The sequence below is a fragment of the Pteropus alecto genome, unplaced genomic scaffold, assembly GCF_000325575.1.
Source record: "Pteropus alecto unplaced genomic scaffold, ASM32557v1 scaffold164, whole genome shotgun sequence".
In the NCBI taxonomy this organism is placed as follows: domain Eukaryota; kingdom Metazoa; phylum Chordata; class Mammalia; order Chiroptera; family Pteropodidae; genus Pteropus; species Pteropus alecto.
Window position 1 is genome coordinate 13,268,464 of NW_006439568.1, and position 6,344 is coordinate 13,274,807.

The window sequence follows — 6,344 nt, forward strand, 5'->3', positions numbered from 1 at the left end:
TGACTAGAGCCATGTGAACATAACTGTCAGCAGACAACTGTTCCTTCTGTTTTATTTGGTAAAAGTACTATTTCTAAAAAATATGATAGCTTTGGGAAATCTTCTCATTCTCTAAGTATCCAAATTGAGCTTATATTTATGATTCCTCTAGTATATGATTCTTGGTTTTTTAAAACAATATTTTGATTTAAAAGATTAAAGACTTTTTAAAGTTTGCATATCTTACATAATAAAATAGAATGTAGATAATATGTGCCTTAATTTTTTCCAGGGATTCATAATTTTTTTTCTAAACTCTTCATAATATGATCCACAATAAGATGTAATGCCATTATAGTACAGAAATAAATTATACAATTTTGTTATAGAAATGTGAATGAGAATATTTGCTAAATGCTATGATTAAATAGCTTTTCTCAAATATATTTAGAAAAAATAGACATGTGGTATGTAAAACATAATAAAAAATATATTGAAGCTATTGACCAAAGATTACAGACCAAATCTGGTTTGCTAGGCAAACAGAACATTAACTCTCTCATATATACTGTAGATTTACTTTAATCTTCTCTAAGAGGAATTTTCTAATACAGAAACACAATTAACCTGGCCCCTAATTGTCTTTAGAATTCCAAATCATTTTGAATTATCTATAAAGGTGTATCTATAATAGGCCATTATATCTTAGAATTTATAGGTGCGCTATTCTTTGGAACTAATTTAACAATCACAGCAAATTAAATTAATCAAGTCGATTTTTTAGAATTGAAATGTCTTTAAGCAAGGCTTTTGTTCTAAGAGGAAGCATGGACTTGTATACACACATTTCCATTAGGATAGTCTTAAAATTAATAATTTCATCAATAAATAACTAAGTATATCAAACATACTTAAATGGATACCCTGGCTATTTCTATGTTCCAGTTTTTATATGTGGCTTCATTAAAAGTAAAGACTGAGTCTCTCTTTGAAAGTGTAGAGTAATGACTGCTGTAACATCTCTTAAGTGAAATTATTTTTTAAGCATGATAGATTTGAATGGGTTTATAAAAGGTAAGTATATGTTGTATATTATATGCTCCTATTAATTTAGTAATACTTCAATGAAATGACAGTAAAATTTTATGTAATTCTTTTCTTTGAGTATATGTATCAAAATAAAAATAATACCTGCTTAAATAACAGAGAACATTCATTTATTGTGAAAATCTTTCTTTTAGCTAGTATCTATACCATCGATTAGCATTCCATACTATTATAATCAATTGACAGCCTTATAAATCACTATTTTATAAAACATTTGGTCTGAAATAACTTTTTTGTGCTTTTTTTCCTGTGGAAGTTCAGAGAATCAAATATATGATTTATATGTCTTAATGTGGAATAATTTCCAAAAGTCTTTCTCAGGGCAATAATGCATCTGGCATGGAGAAGTACAATCTATGTTTTTCTACTTTTAAATACTATCATGCCATTTACAACTACATGTTTGATTTTTCTCTTTATGTTCAGTGGTTCTAGCATAATTTGTTCCCTGAAAGATAAGGAATAATTTAATAAACAATATTATTAAACCATTTGATCTAATGGATCACAAATGTTATTTGATATGTCTTAAAATTCCATTTAAACATTTCAATTAAAATAAAAATGAGTGATGATGGTGATTCAAACTGCACTCTTACATTTGTGTTCACAAATGCTGATAGCTTCTGGCTCTGGAACACCTTGATGTTTTTACCTCAACTTTGAGTACAAAAAATATCACTTTTTATAAGTGCTGAAAAGAGAAAATTGCTGAGATGCCTAGATTTAGTGGCAATGAAAGAGTCAAGATCTTATCATTAGTCCCAAATCAAATTAGGGAGTTGTCTTTACTTCTACAAGTCTCTATTCCTGTGTAATAGACTAATTAATATTATTTTACGTAACCTGAAGAATTTGTGTGATGAAAATGTTAGTTCACTGATGTGAAATTGCTTCAATGGCTATAATGTTCTACATAGTATTGGACATTTAGTGAATCTCAGATCAGATATGAATAATTTTGCTATGTTCTACTGTATCTTATTAATGTAGAACACATTCACATTTTTGCACAACATATATAATACTCATTCTTAAATCACGGTTTAGACTCCAGGAGTCCCTAACCCCTGGGCCGCAGACCAGTACTGCTCTGAACCTGTCAAGAACTGGGCCGCAAGTAGGAGATGAGCGGCAGGCAAGCAAGGGAAGTTTCATCTGTATTTGCAGTCTCTCCCCAATGGTAGGTCACTGTCTCAGCTCCACCTCAGGTCATCAGGCATTAGATTCTTATAGGAGCACCGGTTCCTGACATAAGACCATTTCCTACTATGTTGTAATAACCAGCCTAAGATGCTATAGTTCTTAATAGATGAGATGTGGATCAAATCATTATTAGAATATTTTTATATTCTTCAAAAGATAGTAAAATATGTTATTTGTTACAATCTACTTGTTTATCAAAGCACTAAAAATCATACCTTAAGGTAATCATAGCTTATTTTATTATTGAAATCACATGTATGTCAACTCCTATTCTTAAGTTTTTGTATCACTATATTCTAGTATAGTGTGACTAGATGAGATGATTTTGAGAGGATATGATGTCTAATATCTATAACCTTTTCTAGAACAAAGTATGTTGGAATGTATTCTAACATATGCTCTGACTTGGAGAACCATTTATACTTGTGCAATATGTTTTAGTTAAAATGACATACAAGAGACCTAAAAATCTTGATTTTCTTTGTACTTCAATTAGTTCTTGAGAATGTTTGGAGTTTTTTGAAAAATATTAAGAATTTTAATAACTAACATTTAGTATGTGCCATGCCCTGTACTAAAGCTCTTTTACATGGATTAATCCCTTTTCCCTCAAAATTGCACCATGAGACATGTAATAATTCTTGGGTTCTCATGGGACCCAGCAATAGATACCCCTGTATTCAAATATGGTTCTAAACTAATTGAGACAGAAAACAAATAACAAAAAAAGATCATACAGTAAATCTAATATGGCCCTTTCCTGTAATAAAGAAAAAGGAGAATGATGTGGCTAAAATGTGAGAAACAAGTTTGTTTATTCCCCATCTGCCACCTGAGGGAAAGTCTAAGTTTACTGGGAAGGACAAGAGAATTAATATGACAGATTTAGGATATTTGATAGATTAGCAACACTCAGTTGAAAATTTTCGATCAATGTTTGTCTTCTTACCTTACCAAACGGGTAACTCCCTAGGTCGTAGTTAAATACAGATACAATGGCCAGAGTTGTAGAGGAAAATATCTTTTTTTAGAAACAGTAGAATGGGTGGCGGGCTAACAATAATTCAGCTCTACAATAGTCCAGGACTAGTGAAAAGTACTTTACTTGTTTTATTTCATTTCTTTTTAAAACATCCTATTGTAGATGAGGAAATTAAAATTTATAAAGTTAACTTCATCCTGAACAAACAAATCACAGATTTGTGAGCCAGGATCCAAACCTATATTTTCTTATTTAGAATGTGTACTTTTCCAGGTGAAAAATAGTAATTAGAGAACTGGCTACTACAAAGCTTCTTAAATGGGTTAACTTTGCTTCAACATAATTTGTGCTTTGAGAGAATCAGTATCAACATTTTATGGTAATTTATTTTATTATTTCTCAAATTTGCCATTATGTTGATAATCATCAGAGTTACCAGAATTGTTTACCAGCTGCTCATATTACAGTTTTGGCTCAAATCTAAAAATCCGAACTGAAAATTCAAACGAATGTAGATAAGCCTTCCAATAGGACTCCTGAAATGAAGATACTTATGGCTCATTTACTACCTAACATTCAAATAATTCCAAGTCAAAATCATATGCCATGATTCCTCTTTTCAAAACACAAGATAAAGAGAACAATGATGGCATGCATCTTTACCTTAACAAAACTGAGATAACCGTTATGAATAAATTTGCTACAGACTTGAAAATCTAAAGAAAATAATTAAATAAAAATCTTCTGTAGATATCAAGATAAAATTCCTGAAGCCAAGATATTACAACATAAAGATTTAATAATTGCTTTATTTCTTAAATTTATGCATATTAGACTTAAATTATGAACATAAATTAGAATTTTGTGTGACAATTCCATGAGTGAACTTCAGGGGCAACCCTACAATGAATTTTTGCCACCTTTTTAAGTAATGTTTCTTTTTGTTTCTCTGCTACTAGTTGATAATACCTTATTTATATAGGTTACCAAGCCTGGTGTATAGGCTTTTGTGTATCTTAAATCTGAAGATTTATGAAACTCTTATGGAAGGATGATTTAGGTGGGCTGGTAATGGGTTTTGATTACATTACACACATACAGAGGCTTGCTTCATAATCTTTAAACAAAACTCAAATGTAGAAAAAAATAAAAATATTAAATAAAAATAGTATAAATAGTATAGTTTATATTAGTCATAGATTATATTCTAAACTTATAAAGGCAGTTATTTTACTTATTTTGATGATACGTATCTAACTATTTAGCCATGACATGATAGGAATCTTTTTTTTTTTTTCTTAATTTATTAAAGTATAGTTTTAGGACTTCTAGAATTTCTTTTTAAATAGCCCTAAAGAAAGACAAGAAGGGACTTGTTTTCTACAGTTATTTCTTTTCTTGGAAGGAGTCTTTTCTTTGAAATGAAGTACCATAGTACCTAGTGTATGGTAAGATCTTAATAAATATCATTTTCATGACTGTCTGAAATTGTCTTTAGTTATATAAAATTTTTCTCTTCTTAGGGACAATGCTAACAGAAGACAATTTTGTGTGAATTATAAAAATGGTGGCATTTCCTTCTGTCATTAACAGCCTTAGGCCAGAGTTCATGGCTTAGCATATGGAGCTCTGATTTGTAAAACTAAAAACCTGTGTTGCCTAATGAGCATAAAAGCCTATTTTAAAACATTACAGCCATTCATGGGATATTGAAGCAAGATTATAACCTACCTTGGTCAGCCATAAACTGTTCTATATAAGAATGCCCCAGTTCATGAATTAGATAAGCAAAACTTCATGAATAGCAGAGAATCAAATTTCTGCCACAACCATCATTTATTCCCAAATTTGCACTCACCAAACCACTGTCCTGTTGCACATGCCCATTTTGCCCTGGACAGTGCCCAAGGAAATTTGATGGATTTGGATTAGGAATTTGATAGATTCCATAGTTCTCCATCTCAAACCAAGGTATCTGGGGTGTGCTATATTCTGGACACTTGCAGAAAGTCATGTTCTAGTCACTAGAAGAGATGAGGCATATATGCTTAAATGTTACATTTATTATTCAGTACATCAAATCTTACTGGAAAGAAAAAAAAGAGACCCATAATAGATGAGATCATCACTGTATAAAACTTCAGCTTTAGTCTATGGCCACGCCACCCTAAATGTGCCTGATCTTGTCTGATCCTGGAAGCTAAGCAAGGCCGGGCATGGTTAGTACTTGGATGGGAGACCACCTAGGAAGACCAGGTGCTATAGGCATTTAAAACAAAAACAAAAATATTTTAGCTTTATAAATTTACAAATTAAATTTAGGAGTCCACTCACTAATGGTTCTGTTCATATTTATCAAAATAAGATACTATAGAGAAAACAGCATGAGTTTTCTCAGGAGCATCAAGGCAATTCATAGAGAAGAGTCTGTGTGTGTGTGAGTGTGTGAGTGTGTGTGTGTGTGTGTGTGTGTGTGTGTGTGTGTGTGACCCAGATATGGACTTCAGCAATTTGTTAAATTTTGTAGCTGAACTTTTCTTTCCTGTTTGTGTGGGGGTCCCATGGTCCTCCTGTTGCTATAGATGAACCAGTGTTTGCACCTGTCTCTCCATTGAGACACCTGTTTTTCCTTAAAATTTCATATTACTTTCATGCTCCTTGACCCTAGGTCTCTAATAGGTCATATAAAATTATGACAATGTAGGTTCTCCAGCCCTTCATACATGGTAGTTGAGATAGATACTTTTCCTAGCTTTCTACATAGGGGCAAGCAATTAATGTCTGGAGTCACATCTTTGTAACCATTTTTTTTTCAAGCTTTCCTAAAGGTGGAGGCTATATCTGTCTGGTTTACCATTGTATTTTAAACACAGTGAATTAACAGAGTCATGTATCCATTCAGACAGAAAGGGTGTTTAGTTTTATAATAATAAAGAACACATTACTATGCTGATATTCTATTAACTCAATAATAAATTATCTACTTGACAGTATCCCTAATGAACTGTGTCTCTTTCTTACCTTATACCTTATTTTTTTAACCAATATTGTTATTAGCATGTTCATAAAG

At 31.5% G+C, this 6,344-nt stretch overlaps 1 pseudogene; it reads left to right on the forward strand.

Moving 5' to 3' along the window:
• Nucleotides 1-5,423: 5,423 nt before the first annotated feature.
• LOC112483697 lies at nt 5,424-5,542 on the forward strand (annotated as a pseudogene).
• Nucleotides 5,543-6,344: the final 802 nt, after the last annotated feature.